Raw genomic sequence first — 20,513 nt, 5'->3', positions numbered from 1 at the left:
TATATACAGTATATATTAGGAGTGCGAGAAACAACTGACGGTGAAACCAGACAAGTTGATTAGGGGACGTGGTGTTGCGTCCGCTGGGCTTTTCTGCTGGCTGATGATAATTGCTCTCAGCTGTGGCCGCTCCACCCGTCTGACGTTCGACCTGTAATCAAGCAAACTCCCCTCACCTGAGGACGGGCTCAGAAGAGAGGGGCGACGGCCCTAACAATGTGACATACAGCCATATATTTTTTAATCGTATTTGGAGGAGGAGGAAGATTCAGAACGAGAAAAGGACATGACATGAGCAGACTGCAAAATGTCCTCATTGTTTTTATATATCAACTTCATGTATCTAAGTGTTTTTCCCCCAATTGCTAAATAAATGGTATGGTCATGACAAATAACAGTCTTCTGCTAAATGGAATATGAAATATTCAAAATGCATTCATTCAGTACGACAGGGCTAAATTACTGCATCATGGTCAAAACTGCCGAACGGTATTTTATGCCACCGAGTTAGTCCGGCCGGCTCTTGTCATTTCCCTTCGGGAACTCGGAGAATAAAAGCTAGTCTACATGCTAACCCAAACCAAGTGGCTCTTCCAAGTCTCTTCCTCGCCTTTCGAACACGTAAAATCACACAAAACTACCCTGACTCATGTCACACATGGCGCCGGAGGCGATTGCCTTCACCGATCGTCCAGTCGCTAACAAATGTCGCTCTTTGGGGATATTCCGATGTGCTCGTTGTTTTGCTGACCCTGGATCCAGAATTGCCTCTCTGTCGGGGACCTATTTGCGGTTTGCCTTGCTGTTTAATCGCTGTAAACCTTAATAAATTGTCAACCTGTGTTTCGAAGCCTTCTTCCAGCTTTCAAAAAGGAGTCAGTACAAAGGGTTAAGACTAAAGCCTGAGATATGCTCCTGCATTGTGGTGACGGCAAAGTGACTACGGCGTCAATGAGCATTCGATAGTTCTGCGGTGAGAGAACGCGTTGCTCTGCAATTCACCGCCAAGCCACTAGAGGGGTGTGGCGTTGTGTTAGTATGTTTTTTGGGCACGCTTGTCGACATCTCCTAGTTTAACGGAGAAAAAATAAATAAACAATGCAAGATGGAACGCTTGGATGTGGACCTTCAGCTCATCAACATTGAAAACATTTTGATTATACAAGTATTGAGGCACAGGCGACGCAGAAGACGGTTTCAAGGCGGTCTGTCCGACGTTTGATGCCGCACAGAGAGTTCTAGCCTCTGGTGGAAACTAGAAAGCTGTGGAGGCTAGCTTCAAACTGGTGTCGAGCACTGCGTCCAGCGTTTTGTCTGACGTCTGCAAAGCCCTCCAGCCAGATTTGTTTGCCGTGTCCTACAACCAGCCAGTGGGAAGCCATAGCAGATTTCTGGCGGCTATGGAACTTCTCAAACTGCGTTGGAAGCCTTGATTTTATCTTTATCATAAACACACTGAGGCACTCTCAATCAGTGATGATGTATCGAGTGTGAACTGTCTGTTGTTCAAAATTAAACATCAAAACAACTCTTTTTACACCAAACCCGTGCTTTAATCTTAATATACTTGAAGTGTGACATGTAAATAAGTCACAGACTCACAGCAAACATATGTACACAATAAATGATGAAGTGCACCAACCAAAAATACGACATAAAGTGATAAACGCTGGCAGTTTTTAGCCGACTGGGTCACCGCTTCGTGTGGCCATTCGCTTCTAAACACACACATACTTGTCTCGGTGGTTCTTCGATTTTTTTATTCAGTCGCTGGCTGACCTCCAGCCCTGTATATTAAGCAATCTCCTCCCACGAATTGCTTGTCATTTAGCAATTTTTATAATGTCTTGACGAGACATTGTAGAAGTTGTTGTACTTGCTCTTCGGTGATACTCTCGTCGGCTCGGTCCATTTTTGCGTGTAGCAAAATCATGTTTGACAATAGCGGTGATTTCGCACTGAACCGGAAACAGCAGTCTGAGCGGACCAACCACAGTCCATGTCCGCCACGTCACACGCGGAAAATTGTGAAGGAACAAAAGAGGCTACGGCGCAGGCTCGAAAATCGGGTCTTCCTTGACGGCGCAGGTCTGCCACGGAAGCATAACTCGGCCTTTAGGTGAACGCGCGGAGTTTTGCCATTTGGCCGGGTTTTCGGGGTTTCGCCGTCCCGAGTCTTTGGAGTTGCGCCAGCACGGGTCCTGCGGTTTGGCTGGCATAATACTGGCAATCTCACCTCTGCAAAAATATGACCAAGACTAATCGGTATTATCATCTAAAACATTAAGACTAAGAAGAAAATTAAAAGGGCTGTCAAAAACAGCACGAATTTGGCCTCAGGACAAGTACATTTACCGTACTTATATACAGTAAACTGCGTGTGCTAGTATTTTGCATATGGATTGTAAATTATGGTGTTATTTGATGGGCGGGATCTAAAATGTCCTGCAACTGCATATGACAAGTAACCACACTCTAGGTTAATCAAATTTGAAAGTGATTGCACCATTGTCACATTCATCAAACCTGCTTTTGTGAACATCTGCTATACAGTCGTTAAATTTTTTCGCAGCCAAGTGGATTGTTTTGCGTTCATTGAATGTAACAGTAGGACTTTTCTTCAATAAAAGACCGAGCCACACTATGAGCAACTTTCCCGAGAGTTTTTTTTTTTTTTTTCTTAAACCAAATGTATCCTCGTTTCTTGCGTGTTTGCATGCTTTGGAGCATTCAATGTCTTTATATGTCACTGAAATTTGCCGGCTAAGTGACAGATAGATGAAGCGAGCAGAGGTAAATGACACACAGGGCAATAGGACTGTGAAGTTAGAGATGGCAGTATAGTACAGGAAGCTGACAGCTCCTTGGGAGGACGGGCAGGCCATTGTGGGAATGAGAAGGAATAGCGTGCTCGCCATGAGACGAGTGGAGCAGAGCGCATCAGTGACACTTGGGTAAAGAGATATGTGGACAAAGGAACGCTTGCACGAAGAGAAGGGAAGGCCTATTCTAGCAGATTAATGTACACTGAGGAGATGTTGTCTTCTGTCTAAGAAGCAAATCAACAATGAGTCAAAGACTTTAAAGTAGGAGTGTCCAGCTCGTATAAATCCGCAGAATACATTCACCGCAGTTTGATCTCCAGCAGGCTGGACCATTAAATATGAATCTTGATAAACAACGAATAACTTTTTAAACGTGTTTTTTCTGTGTACATTTCATTCTCCTTTTAAAAGATTGTGTACATTATCTCACTTTAGCCATATTTAACTGAGCAGCCAGGACAGGTACGTACTTGTATTTTTCCACTATAAATTCCATTTTACCATCTTTGAGATTCAGCCTTAGTTCCGGGGTTTCCTATGTGGAGTCCGATGTTATACTTTAGCTATAGTAATTAAAACACAAGGATGGGTTCACTACAATAAACTCAACATTTTGTGTTCCCCACAATCTCAGCCATGAATGACCTGGCCATTATGTTCATTTTAAAATTTAAAATGTTTGCCCACCCCTGCTCCAGAATTAAAAAAAAAAAAAAAGTTCATAATTTTAATTCTCAACTGTTTGATTGGCAAACTGTTACACTTTAGTGCACATATGTCAAAGTCAAGGCACGCGGGCCACATCTGGCCCACGAATCAAGTATAGCAGGCCCTCGGAATGACATTGAATTAAGATGCAGCGGTAAGCCTGTCGCAATATGCAATACGTCAACAAATAACACGGTAAATAAAAATAAGGTCTGTAATTTTCCATGCTGCGATTTATTGCCGCATGCGTGTGTGCATAGACTTGTGCGCGCGTGTTCACGAGTACTGCATATTGATTGCATGTGAGACTCCAGTTCCTTTCATAGATGTTTATTGGTCATCAATACACTTTAGAATTAAAGTTCCGGCATACAAAATAAGGAAACACATCTATGTTAAAGGGAACCTTGGACTTAAAGACTTGTAGGCTCTAATAAACCACAATTGTTCTCTATTACCAAAATGTTATTAAAAACACAAAATTGATTGATTGATTGATTGATTGATTGATTGATTGATTGATTGAGGGTCCAATTCCTGTGTGGAGTTTGCATGTTCTTCCCGTGCCTGCGTTGGTTTTCTCCGGGGACTCCGGTTTCCTCCCACATCCCAAAAATATGTGTGGTAGGCTGATTTAACACTCTAAATTGTCTTTAGGTTTGTGTAGATTTGTGTGTTTGTGTGTATGGTTGTATGTCTCATTGTGTCCTGCAATTGGCTGGCAACCAATTCTGGGTGTACCCCGTGATAAGATTATTATTATATGGTTATTAAATATTTGCTTTTAACCAATGAAGGCTCATAATAAAGTATTGATTGCTATAATAGGATGTTCCATGATTGATTGCAGTAAGAGACATTTTTGTGATTGATAACTGTAGACATGTTTAGCTCTTGATAGAACTCCCTTGTCATTCTGACCGGTTTAAACTGGCTGAGGTTCCACAGGTCAACTTCAAGGACAAGCCGGAGACATTGAGAAACTAAACTGTCTGGGACATTTAAGAAATCATATTGTTGCATTTTATTACTTGCCAAATGCTATTGCTTCATGAAATGTATTTGATGAGATAATTATCAAGATGTTTATTAAGCTGTATTTTGTAGTCCAGAATTGCATTGTATAGTTTCCCTCCTTCTGCTTGCAAGCTTTTCAACTGAATCAAGTGCTTTCTCTCCTTATTTTTGTTACTGTTTATAATTGTCCTTGTAAAGATTGTTATTTGAACTTGACACCCTGCCTACAGCCCGGAGTTATCTGGGATAGGCTCCAGCACCCTCGTGAGGAAAAGAGGCATGGAAAATGAATGAATGAATGAATGATTTAAAAACTCTTTTAAAAACTACAAGTCTTTCTGTCTGTGGGTCTGTTTCAACATTGTAAAACGTTAGCGTTGCTATATTATAGCTAACGGAAAAAAGACAATGTACCGCTGCAGCCTGCTATAAAACAATGGCGGTCTTCTTCAAAACACAAACTTTCGGTTGAAAGTTTATACTTCAACCATGAAAACTCGCTGGTTTACAGCATGAGCAAACGATGCGAAAAAAAAAGAAAACATTTATTACTGACACCACTTGCGTGAAGAAAATGGAAGATAAGTGAACTTTTCATTTTAAAAAAGCTTATGGTTAGTACGTATGTACTTCCGATGAACATTTCAAAATAAAAGCATGACATGTTCAACATAACTGGAGTTAATCTCACATACTTGCGAATCTACACTAGGAATAGGTTTGAAATGACACCCATTATGAAAAATCTGATTGGCAATGAATAATTTGGCTTCAAATTTGCTAACATGTGCACTTTGCAGGACAAAATGGCAGTCATTTGGGATCAAACAATCACATTTAATGGGCTCTAATTGGCAAAGAACAAAAATGGCGTTGGGTTTCTCACCTCTTTCACATTCTGCATTTAGCTAGCTTTCAAATAACTCGTTATGCTTTTTGTTTTTTTTTAATATATATTTATGGTTGAATTGTTTTTTTTTTTTTTTTTTTTTTTTTAATTGACAATAATATCACTTATCGGCAATAATTTATGGGACAATACATCGCTTATTAAAATTTGTTACCGCAAAAGGCCTATACAGCAGCCCACTGGTGGTTTGCACGCGCCAAGACTACATTACCAATAGACCCTACTCACCAACGTCACAGAATGACGTGTCGCTGTAACCGGCCGCCATATTGTCCGTCAGTGTTTATCCGTATTCTCAATGGTTTCAATTTGTCGTGCAATTTATAGTGCAATTCATGGAAGCCCCGGTGCTTTCAGACGCTGTAAACTTATTGGATGCGTTGCATAAAAAGCGTTATGTGGAAAAGCTTCAGTCTATCCATTCGCCAGATCCATATTTGATGCCTAAATCGATATTTTTCGACCCGCTGTCTTCGCCGTCTCTGCCTGACATCTGCTACCCTGATATCTACAACTATTTTGTCCACACAAAATCAGCCTATTCTCACGAAAGTTTGAAAAACTTTAAGAGCAGCACTCTAAGCAAAATTACCCCGTGTGACCCTTACTTCCAATTTTCTAAAATGGCGACAATCAATAAAAAAAAAAAGTTGACTGCGATGGCCGACGCTTCAAGGATAGGTGGATATTGGACTATTTCTTCAATAAAACACGCAACAACTGTGTCTGCCTCGTTTGCAAAGAGACAGTCGCTGTTTTCAGAGTTCGATGTGACGCAATATTACCAAACAAGACACGCTGACATGTACGACAACATTACAGGGAAGATACGCAGCGAGAAATTATAGCAACTTGAATCTAGTTTAATTTCACAGCAGCAGTATTTCGCAAGAGCCCGAGTGTCGAAAGAGAACGCCACAAAGACGAGATTGTTGAAATTATGAATTAAAAAAATTATAAAGCAAATGTGACACACAGAAGGGCTTGCTAAAATTTGTTTAAATATATTGTTCTATGTAAATGAGCCAAGGTAGCCCCCCCGCATTTTTACCACACCAAATCTGTGGCCCCCTTTGCAAAAGGTTTGGACATACCTGTTTAATTTCTTTCACTTGGTACCAGCTAAATATTATTCAAAAAATAATGATGGTGGAAGAAGTAAGCATCTTGAATTTGAAACTGTATGATGTCGGCGATTAGCCTCGCAATGATCTTAATTGTGGTTGTGCATCTTATCAGATATAAAATGACTACTACATAATCTGTAGTGATCGTTTGGTGCCCAGTTTTCTCGTTGAATTGCAGCAGTCCATTTCGCTCTCCTCTCCGGGTCTATCGGAATACGGTAGAACTTCAAGTCTCTCCGTCTATCTTCTCTGTTATTGCAACCAACTGCCACACACGCCTTCACCATTTTGATTATTAATGTTAACGAGCAGAAAAACACGCCATAATAGGAGGAATTTACGTAGCGGTAATGCTTAAACCCGACGAGCTGACAGAATATGGCGCGGAGGTGTGGTTGGAACGTCATGTGAGTAGGGTCTATAATGCAACGATTGCCGCTACCTCACAACAGTGTAGCTACCAGGCTTCGGCTTAATTATTCAAGAGCAGTCCAAGTGGATGTCTATTTTTAGCTACATCCTCCCCAAAAATGTTTAAACAAAAGGTGGATACCAAAAATAGGGGGTTTCAAGCCACTGTGGAAAGCAGAGTAGATGATCGTGAAGGTAAAAGGCAAACCAGTGTGTCTTCTGTGTCAGTCTCAGCCTCACACGAGAGAGCATGACAGAGCATTGATTTATTTTATTTTTTTTCCACTTTCTTAATTCAGGCGGCACGGTGGCTGAGTGGTTAGCACGTCTGCCTCACAGTTCTGATATCAAGGGTTCAATTCCGGGCTTCGGCCTTTCTGTGTGGAGTTTGCATGTTCTCCCCGTGCCTGCGTGGGTTTCCTCCGGGTGCTCCGGTTTCCTCCCACATCCCAAAAACATGCATGGTAGGCTGATTGAACACTCTAAATTGTCCGTAGGTATGAGTGTGTGCGTGATTGGTTGTATGTCTCCTTGTGCCCTGCGATTGGCTGGCAACCAGTTCAGGGTGTCCCCTGCCTACTGCCCATAGGTGGCTGGGATAGGCTCCAGCACCTCCGCGCCCCTCGTGAGGAAAAAGCGGCATGGAAAATGAATGAATGAATTTTCTTAAATCAGTTAAATTTTTACATTTGTTTCGACTTTTTAGTTAATAATGTATGCCATTTTATTTGTGCTTTCATTTTGATATTAATCAAGATGTTTTGTTTTTGAAGGACATTTTTGCCATTTGGCTTGTGAAAATGTTTTCACTAGCAGTGATTAGAAACCTTTTCCATGGCCCAATTCAAGCCCTTATTAAAGACTTTCAAGACCAATTTTTCAGTTTTTCCAATGTTGTCCCATTGTTTTTGTTTTGTTTTGAATTGTGCTATGCAAATAGATTTGCCTTGACTTGCCATTTTTTTACGAGGAGTCAGAAATAAAATATGGTGCCTTCTCACAAGTACGCAAACCTCTTCCAAAATGTTCTCCGACCCAAAAGACTTGATAAATTTAGTTTCAAAGGTGCCGATTCTGAACCTACGTGGGAGGATGAGTTCCCAGCAGCAGCGAGCGTTTTGTGGCAAACTCTGTCCAATAGCAGAGGTGCTGGAGAAGTGCCATTTGGTGGACGGAGACACACAAGCCACAACTGAGGAAACCTTGATAGATGCGCTTTCTTGAAGTTTGGGGCAGTTGAAAAATGGCTCTCACACCTCCAATGGCTAAGCTAAATTAAATCTCAATGTACGTTTGTGTGGAACTGGAGTTCACACCAACACCCAACAAGTATTCCGTTCTTGCCGAAACTAGTACTGCTCTTTACAAGGCTAATAAAATCTCTTGTACTCCTTAAAATAAGCTAAGTGGCTGTTTTCTTGCGCACAAAGGGAGTCGATGGAGAACCAGGCAAGTAGGCCGAGTCCTAGTGGCGACGAAGCCGAGCGAAGTGGCACCCTGCCGAATTAAACGGCGACTTGCAGAGGGGGTGTGGAGGTAGCGGAAAAAATGTGGAAGAAAAGAGAGCAACTGGTCATGCGATAAAAGTATTGTACTAAACCACACATTCAAATGGACATATACAGTGGGGAGAACAAGTATTTGATACACTGTCAATGGGTTTTCCCATTGGCAGTGTATCAAATACTTGTTCTCCCCACTGTATGCAGTGAAATGCTACTCTACTTATATACTGTTCACTTGATTAAACTCCAAACTCCTCAAGCATGGACTCAAATGCACTGTACTCTTGGGAGAGACGATGTGACGCGGGACATCAAGGGAAAGCAACTTCAGAATGAGCTCGTAGCAGCGATGAAGCAAACATATTTTATTTTCCTTCATTTAATCATTTCTATTTTTAGACACGGTGCTGAGAAATATTGTGTGCCTGGCACTTCCAAGCATTTTCAATGACTTTACTCAAAATTCAAGAATTTTTTAAAGCTTGAAATCATGACAGTAAAATTCAAGCATTTCCAAGGATTTCATGGACCAGTACAAACCTTACACTAGAACTTATTGACTGAGCCATGAGAAAATATTGCTTTGGCTGTCAGTCGGGGACCTGGCAGGCACAGTAATAGGTAGGTCCCGCACTTTTCTCTATGGCGTGGGTCCTGGGGCTTGGCCTCCTCATCGCCTGGACTGTGGGGGTGGGGGTGTTGGGGCTCCGGTCCTGCGCCAGCTTCTCGGTGCTCTTCTGCTTCCATGTGTCGCCCACTCCGGGTGGGGATCCTAGTGAAGTGTCGGTTGGGGGGTTGCCGCGAGGGCTGGCGGGCTGGGTGGGCGGATGCATGGGGACAGAAGGTGATGATGCTGGAACTTTGGTTTGGTGCTGTTCCAGTGAGGTTTACAAAGTTGACTGCCTGAAGAAATCATCAAAATTCCCTCAGTCCTTGATGACATGGGGCTGCATGTCAGGCAAATGAACTGGGGAGATGGCTGTGGTTAAATCTAAGAAATGCACAAGTTTACATTGAAATTTTAGACAGCTTTCTTATCCCTTCAATTGGAAATATGTTTGTCATTTTCCAAGATGACAATGCATCATGCCACAGAGCTAAAACTGTTAAAGTATTCCTTGGAGAAAGACTCATCCAGTCAATGTCACGGCCTGCAAATAGCCCAGATCTCAACCCTATTGAAAACCTGTGGAGGAAATTTGAAAAAAATATTCCACAGCAAGGCTCCGACCTGCAAGGATGATCTGGCAACTGCAATCAAAGAGAGTTGTCACCAAATTGATGAAGAATACTCATCAAGTCCCTGCCACAGAGACTGCAAGCTGTCACAAAAGCCAGAGGTGGTGCAACTAAATACTAGAGATGTGCTTTAATTGTTATTTCTTTGTTTGTTTCTCATGATTGCATTTTTTCCTTAGAATGGAGTTATTCCATATATATTTCCTTGCACTTGCTCAATAGAAGTAACATTTACTGACCACCACAATGTTTTTTATTCATTTCTTTTAGTGTTTCTGAATGCTAAAGAGTTGCACTTTTGAACTAATTCAGTATTTTTTCAAGATTTTTATCTGAGTTTGTCCTACATGATGTCTGAGTGAGTGCTCGTCCGAAACTGGTGATTCCATACTTTTTGCTAGGGGTTGTATTTTCCTTTCTGTCCCTCCATAACCCCTTCCTGCTCATTGCTTTCTCCTAATGAACAAAGAGGAAATATTGCTTTATTTATGTAATTGTTAATTATATACACTGTGTAGAGTTTGAATTTAATGGGTTTTGTGCAATTAATATTATGTTATAATTAATGCTGAACCAGTTCAGCCTTCAGGATATTATGTGTATATATTTGGTGGATTTTTAGGTCAAAAATATACTGGTCCACCCTTCTTGAGATCTAATTGCTGTGAATGTGGCCCGTGAACCAAAATAAGTTTGACAACCCTGCTTTAGAGGTTGCATTGCACTGTGCTTTATGTACACCACAAACAACAACACAACACCAGATGATGAACAAACACAAAGTAAAAAGCCAGTCTAATATCTGGCTAGGCTCTGAGATAGTCGCAGACACACAAAGGAAAGCATTTACATTAATCTCAGACATAGTGTACCTGCAAATATTATTCAAAATTTTCCATGCACCTGCCCAGGAATGTCTGCCAAATTAATCAGTGTAGAGAGATGAGCTCGGGATGAATTCATCTCAGATGGATGAGGAACTTCTCCCATATGTTTGAACCGTTGCAAACCTGAGAGACGGATCCTTATTTCCCCCGAGGTGGTGGATGTGGATCCTAGACCAAGAGAAGGCATGGCAGAACTAAATGGAGTGTAGATAGGGGACATTTATCTGTGAAGACGACTGAGGATACAAGCACAGACGTTCGCACTCGCATGCACACACACAGCTAGCAGCAGTTCATATCCTTATCATGACCTATTTCTCCTTATGTTACCTGGTATTATGAAAACTCCTTATCTTCAGTGTGTGAGGCGACGAGAAAGGCGAGGTCAGCTATTCTGAGGGAGATTACCTTGAGTTCAAACCAACAGGAGCAGAACAAAGCGGCAGACAATGTTCCCGCGAATGTTCCAGAAAATGGAAAGAAAAAAGAAATGTGTGAAATTGGATGACACATATCTTTTGAACAGTTTCGATTTCGCATTAACGTTATATTACAGGTAAGCTAAAATTACAATAAAAAGCTAAGATATCTTTTTTATATGAAGACATTGAATTCATAGTCAATAGTTCCATGAGCCTCAGAGGAATCTGACTCTGATGGTCAATATCCGGATGTTTTACGTTATGTTCAGCTTTTAAAGAGTCATCAAGTCTTTTTAATAGTTGTCATCTTGCTTACAGTGGGGCAAATAAGTGTTTAGTCAACCACTAATTGTGCAAGTTCTCCCACTTGAAAACATTAGAGAGGCCTGTAATTGTCAACATGGGTAAACCTCAAGCATGAGAGACAGAATGTGGGGAGAAAAAAAAAATCACATTGTTTTATTTTTAAAGAATTTATCTGCAAATCATGGTGGCAAATAAGTATTTGGTCAATACCAAACGTTCATTTCAATACTTTGTTATGTACCCTTTGTTGGCAATAACGGAGGCCAAACGTTTACTGTAACTCTTCACAAGCTTTTCACACACTGTTGCTGGTTATTTTGGGCCATTCCTCCATGCAGATCTCCTCTAGAGCAGTGATGTTTTGGGGCTGTCGTTGGGCAACACGTACTTTCAACTCCCTCCACAAATTTTCTATGGGGTTGAGATCTGGAGACTGGCTAGGCCACTCCAGGACCTTGAAATGCTTCTTATGAAGCCACTCCTTTGTTGCCCTGGCTGTGTGAAGGAAATTTTCACTCAAAATCTCTCGATAAATGGCCCCATTCATTCTTTCCTTTACACAGATCAGTCGTCCTGGTCCCTTTGCAGAAAAACAGCCCCAAAGCATGATGTTTCCACCCCCATGCTTCACAGTGGGTATGGTGCAATTCAGTATTCTTTTTCCTCCAAACAGGAGAACCTGTGTTTCTACCCAAAAGTTCTATTTTGGTTTCATCTGACCATAACACATTCTCCCAGTCCTCTTCTGGATCATCCAAATGCTCTCTAGCGAACTGCAGACTGGCCTGGACGTGTACTTTTTTCAGCAGGGGGACACGTCTGGCAGTGCAGGATTTAAGTCCCTGGTGGCGCATTGTGTTACTGATAGTAGCCGTTGTTACTGTGGTCCCAGCTCTCTGTAGGTCATTCACTAGGTACCCCCGTGTGGTTATGGGATTTTTGCTCACCGTTCTTGTCATCATTTTGACGTCACGGGGTGAGGAGGGAGTTGAAAGTCCGTGTTGCCCAACGACAGCCCCAAAACATCACTGCTCTAGAGAAGATCTGCATGGAGGAATGGGCCAAAATACCAGCAACAGTGTGTGAAAAGCTTGTGAAGAGTTACAGAAAACGTTTCGCCTCCGTTATTGCCAATAAAGGGTACATAGCAAAATATTGAGATGAACTTTTGGTATTGACCAAATACTTATTTTCCACTACGATTTGCAAATAATTCATTCATTCATTCATTTTCCATGCCGCTTTTTCCTCACGAGGGTCGCGGAGGTGCTGGAGTCTATCCCAGCTGACTACGGGCAGTAGGCAGGGGACACCCTGAACTGGTTGCCAGCCAATCGTAACGATCTTTAAATATCAAACAATGTGATTTTCTGTTTTTTTTTCTCTCCACATTCTGTCTCTCATGGTTGAGGTTTACCCATGTTGACAATTACAGGCCTCTCTAATATTTTCAAGTGGGAGAACTTGCACAATTAGTGGCTGACTGAATACTTATTTGCCCCACTGTATGTCACGGCTACCAGTGGTCAACATCAGGTACTTCCAAGAGTGTGACTTTGAGATTCCGCCTGAAACAGGTCTGAGGACATAACCTGACATACCATTAAAAAAAAACTTTAATACCTTAAATCAGTACTGCTCAAATAGTGGGGCGATGCTGGGGGTGGCCTCAGGTAACCTCAGGGAACATAATTTTTTGCCGTACTAGAATAAAGTGTACCTGCACATCCACTCATTGGGTGGCAGCGGCGCTCTCATTTTCAGAGTGTGGGCAGTATATATAGACCCTACCCACCGACGTCACAAAACCACGTGCTCGCTGTATGGTTCCGCCCACTTGTCCGTCATTTTGTCTCTGTATTAGCATTGGTTTCAATTGATCGAGGAATTTAAAATGCATTTCATGGAAGACCCGGTGCTTTCTGATGCCGTAAACTCACTGGATGTGTTGCATAAAAGGCGTTATGTGGAAAAGCTTCGTTCTATACAGTCGCCAGATCCATATTTGATGCCCAAATCGATGTTTTTCGACCCACTGTCTTCGCCCTGTCTGCCTGACATCTGCTATGCTGATATTTACAATTATCTTGTCCACACAAAATCAGCCTATTCTCACGAAAATTTGAAAAACTTCAAGAGCTTGGAGGCTTATAAATTAGGGCTGTCCCAAACGACTAATTTTCTCCCGATTAGTCAGCCGACTATTTTTACGATTAGTCGACTAATCTAATTTTTTTTTTTTTTTTTTTTACTAATTTAGCAATGAAATTTTTGTTGACGCTTATCAATTCACAAAAAACATTGGAACACTCAAATTATTTATTAAAGTACAAATAAACACGTAAATAACAATAATAAATCACAAATAAACAATGAGTTCAAATGCTTATAGAATTAACTAGTGTAGCCTCCCGATTGAAAAGATGGTCTCTTAAACTGATGGTTTAAAACTTTTATTCCATCCTTGATGTAAACACACTGTAAGAGCTACGGTGCACACAAATAAAGCAACATAATTAGAAATTAACAAAAATTTTTCACCTTTTTCCTTTTAAACCTTATTTATACATCAATGAATTGCCTATATGAATTGCATTTACCTTAATTTATTACCTTATCATTGACAATCTCTCCCTTGAGTGCAATCACTGTATATACTGTATATATTTATGACCTTTTAACCTTATATAATTTTCTATACCATAAAATACACCATAACATGAAATAAACCTTTGAATTAGCATTAAGAACAATAGTAATAGCATTTATAGGCCCATTGTCAATGAAACATTATTATTTAGTAAGGCGACAGCACCCTCTGGTGTACAAAAAATGAAAAAAAAAAAAATTACAAACTGCGTGAAGGCGCTTGAGGTTTTTATTCACGGCCGACGTGCAGCCAAGCTTGGCATTGAAGAGACAGGACAGAAGAGTGTACTCTCCTTTGTTTCTTTGAAATAAGGCAATGTTTTGGACACTCTGGTGCGCTTTTTTTTGCTTTGTGCCGCTTTCCCCGCATGTAAACAGAGCATCCGACATTCTAACTTTCCACGCAGATATTTTTTTAACCCTTCATTAACCGTCGACGGGACGTTGTGCTCGTCGACGGATTTACGTCATCGATGACGTCGACTATGTCGACTAGTCGGGACAGCTCTATTATAAATACTTCGTTGCTGGTTGGGTGAAACAGGTCCTCGTCCACGAAAATTCGGCCGGAATCTATCTTGTGCTTGGAAAGGTGAGTTACGAAATTTTCAATTCAAAATCTTTTGTTATTGCTAACATCCACTGTCAAGTCTAATGTATTTCATGTCGTTTGTCAATGGAGTTAAGACTTTTAATGTTTATATGGTTTAGCGATAGCACTCTCACTACATACATACGTGTATGTTGTCGGCGATTAGCCTAGCAATGATCTTAATTGTGGTTATTTGTCAGCCCAAAACCCTCTAAGTATATCTTAAATGCATCTTACCGGATATAAAATGACTACTACACACTCTGTGGTGATTTTTTGGTGCCCAGTTTTCACGTCGAATTGCAGCCGTCCATTTCGCTCTCCGCTTTGGATCCCTCGGAATACGGTAAAACTTCAAGTCTCTCCTTCCATCTTCTCTGTTAGTGCAACCAACAGCCACACACGCCTTCACCATTTTGATTATTAATGTTAAGGAGCAGAAAAACACGCCGTAAATAGGAGGAATGTACGTAGCCGTAACAGGTTAACACTATGTTTTGACGGACAATTGGGCGGTACCATTCAGGAGAGCGGAGTTGTGACGTCACATGGGTAGGGTCTATAGAACCGAACGAGCACACAGCAAAGAGCACTGGAGATATTAAAAGCTAAGATGAGGAAATATGACGAAGCGTACAGTATGATGTATTCGACATTTGGATTTTACTTTGAATACAGTGGGAGACGAGGAAAGACAGTCTGTTTACTAAGAGCGTGACAATATCTCGATACAGCGATATATTGCGATATTTTGCAACGCGATCGGTTATCGATATGCTCCCGCCAAGTATCGATACCTTTATTTGACATATTGGCCACTGGATGCTGTAAATTGCTTAATGTTTGTTGAGCAATTCCTTAGTGGTTCCAAAGGGCGCACAAGAGTGGCAGTGAAGGTAAAGTGCGCATAAGTCGCCTAGAGAAGAAGTGAGGAAGCTCCAAGTGGGTTGAAAAAAATAAAAAAGCTTCGTGGGAACGGTGGAGGAAAAAGTGACAAAAATATTGCTACACATCATACATGTGGACACAAGGACTTTGCTGTATGCAAGAATTGTCTAACAAAAATAAGGTTCACTGGCAGCTGGGGACTAAGTGGACACGGATTTCTTCACTGCTTCGCTTTCATCACTTGAGGTAAAGTTTTTCAATGTAATTGATTTTTTAATTTACATTTATTATTTTGATGACATTTGGTGTTGAGTGATACAAAATAAACAGGGCCCTAAAATGGATAAAAATGAATATCGAACAAGCATACATGAATTTACTGATTTATTTGATATTATTTGAGAACCACTTTCCATCTAGTTTACTACACAAACTGTTATCACTGCCATTTTGATGCAATAAGCTATAAAAACGGTTTGAATAGCTTCCAAGATATATAAGGTGATGTGCATGATAATTAATGTAGCCTGCATATTGAAAACATAATTATTGCATTTTTAATTTCTATACATTCAATTCATATTTTTTTTAATTCACTCAATACTTCCAACACAAAAAAAAAAAAAAAAATCAGGATTTCAACTCAAAAGCTATTAAGTAACTAATATTTTTTGTTTTATTTTGTTGTTTTTAAGGTGAGGAAAATTGTGTCTGAGTCTGACATCTCAAATGCTGAAGCAGATGGTGGAAGTGCTCAAACCAATGCTTTTGGCAACATAATTCATATACAAAGAAAAGACCCACCAATTTTATCATTGCCCTACTCCAAGCTCAAATGCTGACTGACACCGACAGACTGTTATATATATATGTATATTTTTAAAGATTTAAAACTTTAAAGTGATCCTCTAACTTAAATACATGTAGGCTCTAATAGACCCTACCCACCGACGTCACAAAATCACGTGCTCGCTGTATGGTTCCGCCCACTTGTCCGTCATTTTGTGTCTGTATTATCAATGGTCTTAATTGATCGAGCAATTTATAATGCATTTCATGGAAGACCCGGTGCTTTCGGATGCCGTAAACTCACTTGATGCATTGCATAAAAGGCGTTATGTGGAAAAGCTTCAGTTTATCCATTCGCCAGATCCATATTTGATGCCTAAATCGATGTTTTTCGACCCGCTGTCTCCGCCGTATTTGCCTGACATCTGCTAGCTACCCTGAACTTTACAACTATCTTGTCCACACAAAATCAGCCTATTCTCACGAAAGTTTGAAAAACTTTAAGAGCTTGGAGGCTTATAAATACTTCGTTGCTGGTTGGGTGAAACAGGTCCTCGTCCACGAAAATTCGGCAGGAATCTATCTTGTGCTTGGAAAGGTGAGTTACGAAATTTTCAATTCAAAATCTTTTTTTATTGCTAACATCCACTGTCAAGTCTAATGTATTTCATGTCGTTTGTCAATGGAGTTAGGGCTTTTAATGTTTATATGGTTTAGCGATAGCACTCTCACTACATACATACGTGTATGTTGTCGGCGATTAGCCTAGCAATGATCTTAATTGTGGTTGTCAGCCCAAAACCCTCTAAATATATATTAAATGCATCTTACCAGATATAAAATGACTACTACATAATCTGTGGTAATTGTTTGGAGCCCAGTTTTCTCGTCGAATTGCAGCAGCCCATCTCGCTCTCTTCTCTCCGGGTCTCTCGGAATCCGGTAGAACTTCAAGTCTCTCCGTCTTCTCCGTCTATCTTCTCTGTTATTGCAACCGACCGCCACACACGCCTTCACCATTTTGATTATTAATGTTAACGAGCAGAAAAACACGTCGTAAATAGGAGGAATGTACGTAGCCGTAACAGGGAAACATGATGCGTTGACGGACAATTGGGCAGCACCAGTCAGGAGGAAGGAGTTGTGACGTCACGTGGGTAGGGTCTATAAACCACAATTGTTCTTTTACTAAAATATGTTGTTAGAAACGCATAAAATGTTAAATCAATGGCATTATTTTATATTTAGTACATATTTTGACCGTTAGTTGGCGCCATGGTTTGCGGGCTCGCAGTGATGACGTAATTGGGATCTTTCCAAAAGTGTAGCGTATTCAACTATTGCTTATTGCTGCCTAAACTCGCGAAGTAAAATGCCATGATGTGCTGCTTTTGGATGCAATTTCCAGTCAAATGGAAACAAGGGGAGTGAAGTGAGTGGTCAAGGTGGAATTATTATTTTTAGTGAATAAATGTGCATAAGTGGAAGCTTCTCCCCCTTTTTGGTCCCTGTATGCACGTATCCTACCCACCAGGCGTTACAACTGGCGCCCGAACATTTTTCCTGGATCCTCAGTCAAGTAAGGGATCCGTCTATTTTCTGGATCGGACGGTCCCACTGCGTCTGCAACATTGGTTTTGGATCTGTCCATTTTTTTTATTCGTTGGTCTGACAGCGACTTTTCGGATCAGTCTATTTTGTGGAAACGACGGCCTGATCGCGGCTGCAACATTGCTATGGGATCGGTCTAATTCCTGGATCTTCGAGTGAGTAAAAAACGCGGATTTGGATTACTATTGCTATCTTTTTTGTTGACTATTCTTCGTGGGAGTTTTCCCCAAATCATACTAAATAAATAAAGCACTATGGCACGCTAAAGTGATGACAGTGACTCTGACGTGAACCTTACAACAATGTTGGAGTTCGTCAGGGAACACGTTTTTGCGTACTGCTGAGCTCCCGAGTGAAAAGTGGTCAAGGTGGAAATATTATTTTTTGTGAATAAATGTGCATAAGTGGAAGCTTCTCCCCTTTTTGGTACTTTTATACACGTATCCTACCTACCACGCGTTACAATGTACAAGACATGGGTTACGCAAGGTGTGTTCTTTGGCCTGTACTGTATGTAAAGCACACGACAGCTCTGGATGCTAACAATCTACATAACTATATTGGGATAAGTTTGAAAACGCAATATGCTTACCTTGAATATCTGCTAATAAAACCGGAGTTCCCAACACCATACACTCTTGCTCCCAACCGGAGTTCCCAACAGCACTCTCTCACTCTGTTGCCATTGTTGCAGGGAGTGCATCACCAGTTTTGCCCAACTTTTGTCTTATCAGGTATTTGCTGCACGCATTTTTCCTTGAAGCTCGTCTTGTGAACGACCGACAGTGCTGTCCTGCTTTTCACTTTTCAGATCTGGTTCAAATAGGGAGGGTAGAACTGATGACATGTTGGGAAAGCTAACGAGTGACACGCTAGAATTTCGGCAACGGCCCTGGTGACGTCACGCACTGCGACGTAACAAGAATGCGACCTATCACTTAAAATAATTTTACAAACTTTATTAAAACAACAACATTAAGAGGGGTTTTAATCTCAAATTATTATAACTCATACTAACATTTATCTTTTAAGAATTACTTGTCTTAAAAATAGAGGATCCCTTTAAAGAAATTAAGGGTGCCATTCATCATGATCTCTCCAAGAGATATCAGTGGTTGTGGTTTGTTTCCTCTATATGTGCAGATACACAATTTGCAGTAGATTCATATTTTACAGCAATGTTGCACAGAAAAGGTGTCACTGTTTAATAAATGACTTAAACAGTACTTTCTCTATTAATGAAATATCTTTTTTTTTTCCCCGTTTCAACAGTTATATCGTAGAATATCATGTATCAAATTTCTGACCAATATATCTATAATCGCTGTATCATGATATCGTGAGATAATCGTTATCGTGAGCCTTGTATCGCGAATCATATCATATCGTGAGGTGCCCTGAGGTTCCCACTCCTACTGTTTGCTGTGTCTAAAAATGTCAGCAGGAAGCCAAATCAATTAGGACGTCACTTAAAGACATTAGACCCCAATCACATTGATAAGTCGTTTGATTTTTTTTTTTTTCAGGGAAAACTTGCTGAATATTGCCAACATTCGTCCAGCTTCTTCAGGGTTTCATCAGTAAACCGGCGAACACTGTTAGGATCATATAAGGTTGCATACCAAGTTGCTCAGTGCAAAATAACCCTACACCATAGCGAAGGAGCTGATACTGCCTGCAGCAAAAATAAAACCTGTCGCTCTGTCCAATGACGTTTTTTTTTTTCAATTATTTCACTTTTCGATCAAATTGCTTGGCATATTGTCCCCATGAGTTAATGTTGCTAATCAATTTGAATTTATTATTATTTATTGATTTAGTTATTGTTTTTTCAGTATCAAATAGTCAAAAAATTGTTTTTTAAAAACTTTTTAAAAAATTCAGTCAAATTGATGCGCTTTAAGTGTTTTCTGTTACAAACAAACAATGTGAGTAAAGTTATACTTTATTGTAAGTTGATCGATATTGCTTTTTTTCTTTAATATTAAAGATGACATGATATGCAGAGGTGTACTTATAATAATAGTTTTATAGACCACTGACACTATTTATAGCGGCGGTGGCAGAGAGTTTGGGGGGCGCGAAACGTTTACGTCTTCATGGCCGGGGCTTGACAGAAAATAATTGAGAAGCACGATATATGTATATATATATAGAGAGAGAGAGAATAATCACATTTTTTTCATACTTAATGTATTGATTAGCACATTTTTCATCAAAACATTCCTTGTTTTATTTCTGTCCCATTATTTTATCAAATTGTAATACTAGTGGCGTCAAGCAGTTAAAATGTTTAATCGTATGCAGTCCATAGTTAACTCATGGTTAAACTCGCGATCTAAAAGCTTTAACAAAAACTGAGCTTAAACCGAAGATTGAACACGAACAGTGTCAAGATGTACAGTATGCATGTATATATATATATATATATATATATATATATATATATATGTGTAGATATAGATATAGATAGATACAGTACTGTGCAAATGTTTTAGGCAGGGCACCTGCCTAAAACCTTTGCACAGTACTGTATATTTTTATTACGTTATGTATATAAAGGATATACTGTATGTATATATTTTCCCCAAGTGGAAGCTTCTATGATCCTAATAAATTTAATAATT

This window comes from Corythoichthys intestinalis, chromosome 20, assembly GCF_030265065.1.
Source record: "Corythoichthys intestinalis isolate RoL2023-P3 chromosome 20, ASM3026506v1, whole genome shotgun sequence".
In the NCBI taxonomy this organism is placed as follows: domain Eukaryota; kingdom Metazoa; phylum Chordata; class Actinopteri; order Syngnathiformes; family Syngnathidae; genus Corythoichthys; species Corythoichthys intestinalis.
This window is presented reverse-complemented; position numbering follows the sequence as displayed.